Source organism: Salvia miltiorrhiza, chromosome 4, assembly GCF_028751815.1.
Source record: "Salvia miltiorrhiza cultivar Shanhuang (shh) chromosome 4, IMPLAD_Smil_shh, whole genome shotgun sequence".
In the NCBI taxonomy this organism is placed as follows: Eukaryota; Viridiplantae; Streptophyta; class Magnoliopsida; order Lamiales; family Lamiaceae; genus Salvia; species Salvia miltiorrhiza.
The window spans coordinates 3367346-3381044 of NC_080390.1; the positions used below are offsets into that span (position 1 = coordinate 3367346).

General features: G+C 35.9%; 1 long non-coding RNA gene across 1 annotated transcript; it reads right to left on the reverse strand.

Annotated features, from left to right (window-relative positions):
• Positions 1–483: 483 nt before the first annotated feature.
• On the reverse strand, positions 484–3452 carry LOC131022273 (uncharacterized). Its single transcript, XR_009101205.1, has 2 exons — positions 3275–3452; positions 484–751 (listed from the first exon to the last, which is right to left on the reverse strand). It is a non-coding gene; the product is annotated as an uncharacterized LOC131022273 (long non-coding RNA).
• Positions 3453–13699: the final 10247 nt, after the last annotated feature.

Below are 13699 nucleotides of genomic sequence, written 5' to 3' on the forward strand. Positions count from 1 at the left end.
TAACTCATAATTATGCATCCTCAATCATATAACATCATATGATATAAACGCTCTCATGATTCATCATGTAACGTCAACATATGCTCTTACAACATAATAACTCATTATTAATCATGTTGTCATCCTCAAACTCAAACTATGCACCTTCAAAGTGTAACATCATAACTCATCATATAACCTCAACATCATGCTCTTCAAAATTTAACGTCAAATAAACTTTGAAATTTTACATACCTCGTTGAGCCTGGTGTGATGGTGCGCTGAGCTCACGGTTGTTAATAACTATTAGTCTAGTGACTCATTCTAGACTAAACTCAAGACTTCTAATTCAGAGCTTTCCTTCGCTCTGATACCACTCTGTCACAGCCCGCCCTAACTATGGATAGTTAGGCCGAGTGATCCACGACTAGGGATGGGGTTAAAGACGAAGGGGAAGAAAAGGGGCGTCATTTATAGCCGTAAAACTTACTCATCTTAATAAAACTCGTCATTTTTATTCATTAATACTCAATTGAAAACAGTCTATGAAAGACAGCATAAAACTTAATTAATATCATTAATCAAGTTATACATCGTATGAAACCATTCTCTTAAGACTCAAAGTATGACATAACATACTATAACATCAACAACATCTTGCAGCGGAAAGTAGCTAGACATATGTATGAAGACATATTCTAGACAGGTTAACTATTTATTAACAACCCTGGAGACTCCGCTCATTGCAGCACCATCATCACATCAGCTCAACCTGCACATTTAGAAAACATATGCAGGGCTGAGTACAAAAGCACTCAGTGGGCACGTATGCCTAGGTATAAAAATACATGCTTCAAAACTGTAAATTGTCATGCCATCATAAACAGTACAGCAAGGGAGTTTTTCGCTAAAAAGGCCCAAGCTTACTAAGTTCATTTGTGATTCTTAAAGTTCGTCTGATCAGACTAAGTTCTTTTGTAATCTATCATATCTGAAACTGTGTGCCGGAGAGGTGGCCACCTCTCACGGTCACTTGACCGGCCAACCCGCTAGATGACTCACGGTCACTGGTGTACACTAGCCCTGGCAGGATAGCTATCAACTGCTCAGGACCCGAATTCGATTGCATCATTGGCAAAGCCAAAGCAGATAGATATCATACTAAAATTTAAACATTTTATGGCAAGACAACAGTTGTAATATTTTCCAGTTCAAAGATTTGTAACGAAATAACTTGTTCAAAGGTAGCATTAAACTCGTTTGATAGATATATAAAACTGAAATTAACAGTTAAATCATCTCATGCATTCATTCGTATAAGAGGCCTACGACACGCAGGGGATCTCTATATACGTATAGTAAAAGTAATGCCCACCTCGTTGTGTCTCTGTATCAATGAGTAACGTCACTCTCTCCCTCAAGTCGTTACTTCCCAAAAGGACCTTCATCGTTATGAAGAATTGGTGAGAAGTTATAAAAGAAACCTCGATTAATAATCTAATTTCTTTTATGAAACATTAGTATCTCTAATGTTCATCTCTCTTGATTGTTAATCAATATAACAATTATTATCTCTCGTCATTACTCATTAATTATAACATCCTTATGTTATAATTAGCAGCGCTTCAATTAAAAGAAATATTTAACACATCGAAAAGTCCACTTTCTTAGCAGATCTATTCGCTCTCATCTCGTCTAATTAACCAATTAGAAAGTTAAACTTTCCATTAGGCATGTATTTGAGTCACGGGTCAACAAGAATCGACTATGCTCAAATTCTAATTTCACTAAAAATTTCGACATGACCTATTCATATATAATGTCAGCCACGAGATTTCAACGCGTGAATCTCACTACGTGAACTCGTCTCTCGACTCAAAACTTAACATCTTGACATCTTTTCAACGCAAACCAAACAATTCAAAATCATCAAAACTCTTTATCAGTAAACTATCATTTATACTCGACACCAATTGTTCGAGTGTCAGATACCAACATTTATGTGCGTTAATCATAACTCTCACAACTCACACCATTTAGTCATATCGTATCATCCATCAAAACAAATATAATCAAGTTATTTTCTAGAAAGTTTTGCTGTTTTTGTGTCATCTTTAAAAATTCATAACAACCAACTCAATCATCATAAACTCTCATACCAATTGATCTCAAAAACTCCATGAAGTGTAGTTCACTCTAAAAATGGTAGTTAACCAAAAAGGTTAAAGGTTTTTGGAGATATTGCTCTTTTAGTGCAGGCTGTCAAAGATTGACAGTTTCTGCCAATTTTGTTTAGGCCATTAGAAACCAAGGCAAACCTTAATAAAATTCCATCAAATTTAATCAGCCAAAACTAAAGGTATCCTTGAAGATTTGGTTAAAATTTCACAAGAGAAAACGTTCATATGATCTGCCAAATAAACAATGAAACTCATACACTTTTACTGTTGGAAAAATATGACAGCAGAACAGGGCATTTTTGAAATAATAAACTGCTCTGTTTCAGAGGTCATAAAAATCGAAATCTTATGTTTTTAGAAAAGTATTGAAGTCTAGTTTCGTTTAAAAAAACGGTGATGCAAAATCCTTCATGGATTAATAGATATAAACGTTTTTGTGAAGTCTACCAACAGTTGACAGATTCTGTCAAGGATTTTTTCAAAATATCTTTAAAATACCAAACATCATCCAAAAGACATGAAATTTTGCAGCGACGAAATACACATATCATAGATAAACATACTAAAATTTCAGAGCCATCAAGCAATGAAAACTCATCGAAACATAAGCTTGAAACTGCTGTAAAATTTTGACAGAATTCCAGTTTTAATTTCGTTCAACAATTATCATCCATAAATTGTAAATCAATTAGCATGCTCATGTGACATCGTAGAACACATATACGCAATAATATTCATTATGCAACGTCTTAAACTTCACGAATTTAAATAATCATACTCCAAAAATTTATACAATTTTCGTGCTTGGAAAAATACGAATTTAATATATATCGATTCTAGCATACCCCTAAGCACAAATATCAAGTCAAAACGATCAAACAAAAATCGAAAGACAAGCTAATATGTGAAAAACGGGGCTGCCCTCATGGGTTTCATAGCTACGGTTCGTTCCGTTCTTACTCCCTTCATTAAACATGCTCAACATCTACCCAAGAACAACATACTAAAATTTCACGACGATCCGACGTCGTTCCAAAATAAAGTCGAGAATCGACGTTTTTCGACGTCGACGAAAATCGAAAAGAAAACCATCAAAACGTAGGTAGAGATCTTACCTACTTAGATACGTGATCGAAAAGATGATCGGCGCTCGTCTCGGTGCTCAAATCGGAGGTCAAAAGCTCCAACTCCTCAACAATGGTGTTATGCGTGAGTTTAGTGTGTGTTTTAGGTGTTGTGTGTGTGAGTTAAAAGTGTTTGGCTGAAACAAACGTGTAATATGTGTGAGTGAGTGAGTTTGGGCAGTTGGGGGGGTGGTTAGGGGTAGGGTAGGTTAGATATTTAGGATATTAACCCGTTAGTCGTTAAATATCTCGTTTCGTCTCGTCTCGTTTTAACGACTAACTACCCATACTCTTCGTTACTCGCCCTCTCAACTCCTACTCACTTTTATTACACTCGTAATTCTATATAAATATAGAAAATACAAGCTCGTTCTCGAAATTCTGATAAACGAGATTTACACGTTTATCGAGAAATCCCGATTTACTATTCACTCGTCGTCCAAAATAAAAACTTTCATTATTGGACTCGTATCGAAAAACTAAGAATATTTCTCGACGACGTGCACGTAAGATTTTGAAAGTCGACAAAAAGACGAAATAGCCGTACTTTACTATTCATCGTCAAAAAGTCAAAAATTTCAAAAACGTCTTAACGGACTCAGATTTCACTTCCGAGTTCACCGTTCTCATTCAAATAATTATCTCGAATTATTCAAATACTCAAACTCAATTACGGATATAAAATCCCACATCATCCAAACATCATCAAAAGAACATCTCAACATCTTTTAAAAAAAAACAAGAAAACTTCATATAACTCCTCATCTCTGTACAAGTAATCAAACAAAGGATACCCTAATTACTCAAACTCAAGCAACTAAACACGTCATCAAAAGCCCGGGTATTACAAGCACCTAAGGCTCTCCCTCGCCATACGATCATAAGGAGCACGTACGTAGGCTCTCCCTTGCCATGAGATTATGAAAATTGTATTCCTTTTTTTTTATATAATAACGATTACTTTTACTTACAAATATTAATTTTATTTGTAATTATTAATTTTATTTAGAACAACTGGCATTTGTTATATTTTTTGTTGTTGAAAAAATAATTTCAAAATCATTCATCACTTTTTTTTTTTATAAATTAACAGTTAAATTAAAATAGCGTATACCATAGTGAACTCGAACTCAAAACTTTTGACGTCAACCACTCTACCGCTATGTCCACACACACACAAATTTTTTTAGATGAACTTGCGTCACTTTTATTTATAAGAACTTTCACTTATCTTGTCAAAAGGAATTTTATGGCTTCGTCTCCAAAAATAGCAAAGGGTCTGTTTGTTTAACAGAAAAATTGTTAATCCTAAGAGAATAATTTCGTAAAAATGGATTATGTTAGGTAATTGACGCGAAAACAGGAACAACATAAGATTTACATGATTCGGGCATAAAAAACCCTGCATCCACGGGATCAAGAACAGAGAGCTACTTTTATTGATCTATGAACTGAGATTTTACAGGAGAAATCACACACACACTTCAATTGCTCACTTGCTACTGACTTTGAAAAGCGGAAGTAATTTATAAAATTGAACTCTGCAACTCGAGCTCTAAAACTGAAACTGAAAAATGTGGAAATTGAAGACAACCCCCTTTGAATCAGTTATAACTGATTCGGCGTTCTTTTAAAACCCAACCATTAGATTGGAATCAACGGTTTAGATGCAATATCGGGTCAAACTGATATTTGCTACTAAACCTCTCTGAACTCCAATTTTGTTGACTGGTCCCTTCGCATAAACTGATATTTCAGTATTTAAGTGAAACGCGAACTGATATCTCTAGTTTTAGCTGAAACTTTCAGTTTTCCAACTGAAACGCGATTTTCTTTTCTTTTAACAAATCAACTACAACAGATTCTAATAGATTTCTTCTCATATGTTTAGAAATTGGATAATAACCGAAAAATACAAAGGTATTTTCCAATTTCTAGTTTAATCATCACATTTTGATTTGACTGATAAATAGTACATCAATTTATAATTTGTTCTTAATTGTCCATAATTCGTAATTTTGCCCAAATTAAATCTGATGTGGCTGCCGAAATTGCCAACGTGGCAACTAGAATTGCCAAATCACTCTTTCACTCCCTCACTCACTCTCTCTCTTACTCTCTCTGTCTCTCTCTCTTTCTCTCTCTATCTCTCTCTCACACACACACACACACATGCGCGCGCGCACGCGTGTCACACCCCCCAATCCCCCGTCCCCGCCCCATCTTCTACTCCCACCTGCCACCCCATTTCCTACCCCCGCCACAGACCTTCGGGCTGCCGCCGCAGACCTCCTTCTCCCCCACCCCAACGGAAATCCCCTGCCCCATCCCCTACCCCTGCCGTAGACCTTCAGGCTGCCTTTGCCGCCACCACCACCGCCCCCACCCCGCAAACCCTCTCTCTTTTCCCACCTTCCCAGACCCCACCTCCTCATAGTCACGACCAACAATTCAATTTCCTCAACGTTGTTGCCGACGCGCTCCGCCAAGCCCGTCAACTCTTCTCTCCAAACCTCGCGACAAACACTCCGGTGACCGAACTGTTGCCCTCTCTCTCTCTCTAACCTTTCACCCTCGCACCTCCCTCGATTCAACTACTATAATTTGGGTATATAGATATTTGCAGTGGTTCACTGTGTCCCTTTTCTCATTTGTTATTGCTGAGTTTTACCGATTTTTAGTGTTTAATCAAGACATCAAAGCTCTGATTTTCGGCCCTGACAAAAAACATTCCCTAGGGTTGGGACTCTTTGGGCAAGACTCGTTGCTTCGATTCCACTCATGGAAGCATAACTCGCTCCTCGATCACTTGACCTATCGCCCCGTCTCTTGCGCTGCGCCGCAGTGCTTCGCCCTCGAAGGATGTAGATTTTACTTTGATGATCTCATCCATTTTCTTCAAGCAGGGGTGTTAGTTTCACACACACAACATATAGGGAGGGGTTGCAGTCCTCCGCCGTCGGTGGCCAAAAGCCCCTGAAGCCCAAAATATTTATTTTTAATTGTACTTTCAATTTTTAATGAAACACATTGTTTTGTCTAATATATTGACACATCAATTTTGATTTCGCCACATAAGTGACACATCAATTTCGATTTCACCGTAGGCCCTTGCCATAGGATAATTGCAATCAAATTACAAATTGATGTATTTATTGGTCAAATTAAAAGGTGATGAGATCAACCAGAAAATGGAAAAATTCTGTATATTTTTCGGCTATTTCACCTTTAGAAATACCAAAATCAACAGTTAGGATTTTTAATTTGTACATTAATTCTAAAAAAATCGTATCATCAATTAAATATAATTAATCAATATATGTAAGAATTAAATTCTAATTTATATACATAAAAAGTTTCTGTAATTACTTTTAAATATAACAATTTGTCTTTGCGATGCACGGTGAATAAAAAAATTGAATGTTGTTTTACATAAATAAATATAAATATTAAATTGAATCAAAATATAAGGAAATGCTAATAAGTTTTTTAAAATTTATTTTTTTTCAATTAAGAACCTAATATTCAAAATATAGAAATTTCAATTTTGTATTTTCAGTAGTTGAAATACCAATTAATTATTTTTAATTGATAATAATAAAAATACATAAATTCATAAAAAATAAAAATAAATGATTACACACTTTTGCAATATAGTGTGCAATTGTGTAAAATACACTATTACGCGATTTTTCACAAAATCATGTAATAATCGCAAACTTGAATTATTGATTATAATTACAAACTTGTCATAAATTGCGGGAAAAAATTACAATAGAAATTGTTTTTTTTTACTCCCTCCGTCCACCATAAGTGTGGTGTGGATAGGAGGGCACAAGTTTTAAAAAAATATTGGAAGATGTATATAAAGTAGAATGTTGGAAACTTAATGAAATATCTTAATCCTTGTTTTGATGATACCAAAATCAGTAGGTTTTCCTTGTAATACACTAGAACTGTTCGAACTCAAGTGTTAGAGTTCTTTTCTTGTTTAGTTGTTGTTCTGAAGACTGAAGACTGAAGTTGCCGACTGTTGACGATTTAAGACAGAGTCAAATACTGATATTTGACTGAACAGTCCAAGAATCAGTAACGACTGATTACATAATGCAGGCCACGTGGATTCAGCGGACTGATACTAAAGTCAAGTATCAGTTAAACATTCTTCCTCGGACTGAACCTCCAAAGTTAAAAGGAAGTCACGCACTCCAGAAGTACAGCCGCATTAAATGTAGAAATTTCAAGGATCGTCCTTTTTCTGCAGAGCCTTCCTTTTCGGTGATTACCTTTTCAGAGACGTCGTATCTCCTGCTCACAAAGTAGGCATTCTCACCAAACAAAGGAACTTCGAAGATTGAATCCCTAGCAAAGTTTAAATCTATCTCCAACGGATGAATTCTTGAAGACCATTTCAACCAACGGATCTATTCAAGACCTCTCCTATAAATAGAGCTCGAGGATCACTTCAATCTTCACCGATTCAACTACACAAGCTGAAACGCTACCAAAATCGTCACTCAGCAATTCAAAGCCATTCCAAAGTTTGAATCGAATAAGAGAATTACAAAGCCAAAAATAAGGCACTGCTGATATCATACATTCTCTTAGAACTTAGGCAAATATTGTATATCCAAAACCTAGGTATAACTGATTACAGAGAAGTTGTTTTTTGTAATCTAGTTGGCAAGTATTCGAACCTCTTTTCAACCGATCGAATCGAGAGTTTGAGCCGAGAGGTGTTCAGACCAGTGTTCTGACACCGAGTGATCTTAGTCTTTGCGGAAAGGCATAGTTTTGTCTCAGTGAAGCTAAGAGTGAGAAATCCAACCCAGTGTCTTCGTACCAAAGAGAGGATCTTTGGTTGTTTAAGTTTGTTGTGCACCTGTAAGCACATGCCCAGTGAAGTTGTCAGTCTGATCAACTGACCGTAGATGTAGGAAGTATTTTTCGAACCACGTAAAATCTATTTGTTGTTTATCGCTTTTAGTATTTACTTTCTTTATCTATGCACAAACCTCTTTACAACTGAAACTGATTAATAGCAAAGTGAAACATAAATCTTGACAACTTGTTTAATTCACAAAGGCTATTTCGAAAGAAAAGTTTTCCGCTGCCAATGTTATTAGTCTAACTGATAAATCTTCGGATAGTCAGTAAGATTCATAACACTCCTCTGTTTTACAAACTCGACTGAAGCCTAACGTGTATCAGTTAATGTAATACCCGGGCTTTTGATGACGTGTTTAATTGCTTGAGTTTGAGTAATTAGGGTTTAGATCCCTTGTTTGATTTACTTTGTAAATAGATGAGGAGTTATATGAAGTTTTCTTGTTATTTTTTTTAAGATGTTGAGATGTTCTTTTGATGATGTGAGGATGATGTGTGATTTTATATCCGTAATTGAGTTTGAGTATTTGAATAATTCGAGATAATTATTTGAATGAGAACGGTGAACTCGGAAGTGAGATCTGAGTCCGTTAAGATGTTTTTGAAAATTTTGACTTTTTGATGATGAATAGTAAAATACTGTTATTTCGTCTTTTTGTCGACTTTCAAAATCTTACGTGCACGTCGTCGAGAAATATTCTTAGTTTTTCGATACAAGTCCAATAATGAAAGTTTTTATTTTTGGACGACGAGTGAATAGTAAATCGGGATTTCTCGATAAACGAACCGAGCTCGTTTATCAGAATTTTGAGAACGAGCTTGCGTTTTCTATATTTATATAGAATTACGAGTGCAATGAAAGTGAGTAGAGGTTGAGAGGGCGAGTAACAAAGAGTATGGGTTGTTAGTTGTTAAAACGAGACGAGACGAGATATTTAACGACTAACGGGTTAATATCCTAAATATCTAACCTACCCTACCCCTAACCACCCCCAAACCTCCCAAAACCCCTTTCCCCTCACTAACTCACGCTATATCAGCCCACACCACACACACAACTCACATATTCACACACACAACACCTAAAACACACACTACACACGCCATTTTCCATTTAAGCTTGGACGGAGCTTTTGACCTCCGATTTGAGCACCGAGACGAGCGCCGATCATCTTTTCGATCACGTATCTAAGTAGGTAAGATCTTTACCTACGTTTTGATGGTTTTATTTTCGATTTTCGTCGACGTCGAAAAACGTCGATTCTCGACTTTATTTTGAAACGACGTCGGATCGTCGTGAAATTTTAGTATGTTGTTCTTGGGTAAATGTTGAGCATGTTTAATGAAGGGAGTAAGAACGGAACGAACCGTAGCTATGAAACCCATGAGGGCAGCCCCGTTTTTCACATATTAGCTTGTCTTTCGATTTTTGTTTGATCGTTTTGACTTGATATTTGTGCTTAGGGGTATGCTAGAATCGATATATATTAAATTCGTATTTTTCCAAGCACGAAAATTGTATAAATTTTTAGAGTATGATTATTTAAATTCGTGAAGTTTGAGACGTTGCATAATGAATATTATTGCGTATATGTGTTCTACGATATCACATGAGCATGCTAATTGATTTACAATTTATGGATGATAATTGTTGAACGAAATTAAAACTGGAATTCTGTCAAAATTTTACAGCAGTTTCAAGCTTATGTTTCGATGAGTTTTCATTGCTTGATGGCTCTGAAATTTTAGTATGTTTATCTATGATATGTGTATTTCGTTGCTGCAAAATTTCATGTCTTTTGGATGATGTTTGCTATTTTACAGATATTTTGAAAAATCCTTGACAGAATCTGTCAACTATTGGTAGACTTCACAAAAACGTTTATATCTATTAATCCATGAATGATTTTGCATCACCGTTTTTTTTTTAAACGAAACTAGACTTCAATACTTTTCTAAAAACATAAGATTTCGATTTTTATGACCTCTGAAACAGAGCAGTTTATTATTTCAAAAATGCCCTGTTCTGCTGTCATATTTGTCCAACAGTAAAAGTGTATGAGTTTCATTGTTTATTTGGCAGATCATATGAACGTTTTCTCTTGTGAAATTTTAACCAAATCTTCAAGGATACCTTTAGTTTTGGATGATTAAATTTGATGGAATTTTATTAAGGTTTGCCTTGGTTTCTAATGGCCTAAACAAAATTGGCAGAAACTGTCAATCTTTGACAGCCTGCACTAAAAGAGCAATATCTCCAAAAATCTTTAACCTTTTTGGTTAACTACCATTTTTAGAGTGAACTACACTTCATGAAGTTTTTGAGATCAATTGGTATGAGAGTTTATGATGATTGAGTTGGTTGTTATGAATTTTTAAAGATGACACAAAAACAGCAAAACTTTCTAGAAAACAACTTGATTATATTTGTTTTGATGGATGATACGATATGACTAAATGGTGTGAGTTGTGAGAGTTATGATTAACGCGCATAAATGTTGGTATCTGACACTCGAACAATTGGTGTCGAGTATAAATGATAGTTTACTGATAAAGAGTTTTGATGATTTTGAATTGTTTGGTTTGCGTTGAAAAGATGTCAAGATGTTAAGTTTTGAGTCGAGAGACGAGTTCACGTAGTGAGATTCACGCGTTGAAATCTCGTGGCTGACATTATATATGAATAGGTCATGCCGAAATTTTTAGTGAAATTAGAATTTGAGCATAGTCAATTCTTGTTGACCCGTGACTCAAATACATGCCTAATGGAAAGTTTAACTTTCTAATCGGTTAATTAGACGAGATGAGAGCGAATAGATCTGCTAAGAAAGTGGACTTTTCGATGTGTTAAATATTTCTTTTAATTGAAGCGCTGCTAATTATAACATAAGGATGTTATAATTAATGAGTAATGACGAGAGATAATAATTGTTATATTGATTAACAATCAAGAGAGATGAACATTAGAGATACTAATGTTTCATAAAAGAGATTAGATTATTAATCGAGGTTTCTTTTATAACTTCTCACCAATTCTTCATAACGATGAAGGTCCTTTTGGGAAGTAACGACTTGAGGGAGAGAGTGACGTTACTCATTGATACAGAGGCACAACGAGGTGGGCATTACTTTTACTATACGTATATAGAGATCCCCTGCTTGTCGTAGGCCTCTTATACGAATGAATGCATGAGATGATTTAACTGTTAATTTCAGTTTTATATATCTATCAAACGAGTTTAATGCTACCTTTGAGCAAGTTATTTCATGACAAAATCTTTGAGTTAAAGTTATTTCAAGTATTGTCTTGCCATAAAATGTTTAAATTTTAGTATGATATCTATCTGCTTTGGCTTTGCCAATGATGCAATCGAATTCGGGTCCTGAGCAGTTGATAGCTATCCTGCCAGGACTAGTGTACACTAGTGACCGTGAGTCATCTAGCGGGTTGGCCGGTCAAGTGACCGTGAGAGGTGGCCACCTCTCCGGCACACAGTTTCAGATATGATAGATTACAAAAGAACTTAGTCTGATCAGACGAACTTTAAGAATCACAAATGAACTTAGTAAGCTTGGGCCTTTTTAGCGAAAAACTCCCTTGCTGTACTGATTATGATGGCATGACAATTTATAGTTTTGAAGCATGTATTTTTATACCTAGGCATACGTGCCCAATGAGTGCTTTTGTACTCAGCCCTGCATATGTTTTCTAAATGTGCAGGTTGAGCTGATGTGATGATGGTGCTGCAATGAGCGGAGTCTCCAGGGTTGTTAATAAATAGTTAACCTGTCTAGAATATGTCTTCATACATATGTCTAGCTACTTTCCGCTGCAAGATGTTGTTGATGTTATAGTATGTTATGTCATACTTTGAGTCTTAAGAGAATGGTTGCATATGATGTATAACTTGATTAATGATATTAATTAACTTTTATGCAGTCTTTCATAGACTGTTTTCAATTGAGTATTAATGAATAAAAATGACGAGTTTAATTAAGATGAGTAAGTTTTACGGCTATAACTACGCCCCTTTTCTTCCCCTTCTTCTTTAACCCCATCCCTAGTCGTGGATCACTCGGCCTAACTATCCCTAGTTAGGGCGGGCTGTGACAGAGTGGTATCAGAGCGAAGGAAAGCTCTGAATTAGAAGTCTTGAGTTTAGTCTAGAATGAGTCACTAGACTAATAGTTATTAACAACCGTGAGCTCAGCGCACCATCACACCAGGCTCAACGAGGTATGTAAAATTTCAAAGTTTGTTTGACGTTAAATTTTGAAGAGCATGTTGTTGAGGTTATATGATGAGTTATGATGTTATACTTTGAAGATGCATAGTTTGAGTTTGAGGATTACAACATGATTAATAATGAGTTATTATGTTGTAAGAGCATATGTTGACGTTACATGATGAATCATGAGAGCGTTTATATCATATGATGTTATATGATTGAGGATGCATAATTATGAGTTATGATGTGATGTATTTGAGATGTTTTGTGATGAGAATTGTTTGAGCAGTTGTGATAAGTCACGATGATTTAGATGAAGGAATCTAATGTCATTGTTAAGAGAGATTTTTTTTACTAAGTAGAAGGATGAAATGAGAACTTAGAGCTAAAGCTTGAGAGAATTAGCAATTGCTTTAAGTACTTGTTGGTTTGAGTTATGAGTTTGAGTTATGAGCTTGAGTATAATAGCATGATTAATGATGAGTTATTAGCATGCTGCAATGAGATATTGTACGATATGTTGAGTTGTTTTGTGACGCGAGTTTTGCTCACGCAACCTTAATGGTACTTGAGAAGGTATCATGAGCCATAGTCTTTGGAGATGGCTTTGAGAGAGAATTGTTGAGTTGTCTTACTGAGTCACGATGATTTAGATTAAGGGATCTAATATCATTGTTTAGAGAGATTCCCTACTGAGTAAAGATGGGACGAGATGAGAATTTAGATGTTTTGAGCTTGAGTTTTAAGATAACAGTACTACTTAATAGGAGTTTTGCTAAGTTATGTTTTGTTTATTTCTGTTGCTGGAGCCAAGTAGAGTTAGTTCCTAGAGTCACCTTTAAGTTCTCCTTATAGGTTGGCCAGGACTGTTGGCACTGCACGAAAGTGGACTGTTGTGAGATCGAACTCAGGAAAGATCGGATACGAGGACGAGGCGTACAGTATGTGGTACAGAGATACCCTAGCAGATTTTCAAACACATGTTCATAGACTATGAAAGGATTAAAGTCTTATGGTTGTTACTAGACTGGATGGCATCGTGCACCTAGTCCCCGTGCTACCAATCGAGTGGTAGGATTGAGCAAGGAAGAAAGCCACTCAATATGATGGGACATGTTGTCTTGAGCATTGGACCCACAGGAGATGAGATTTGTTACAGATACCCAAATTTTCTATGCGGATCTACTGACCGGATGCTTGTTTTCTACCAGGGACTCTAGAAGAGTGTAGTAGATATCGAGTCGATCCTTGAGTATCAGTTACCAACGATGATAAAATGATAAACGATAATGAGGATGAG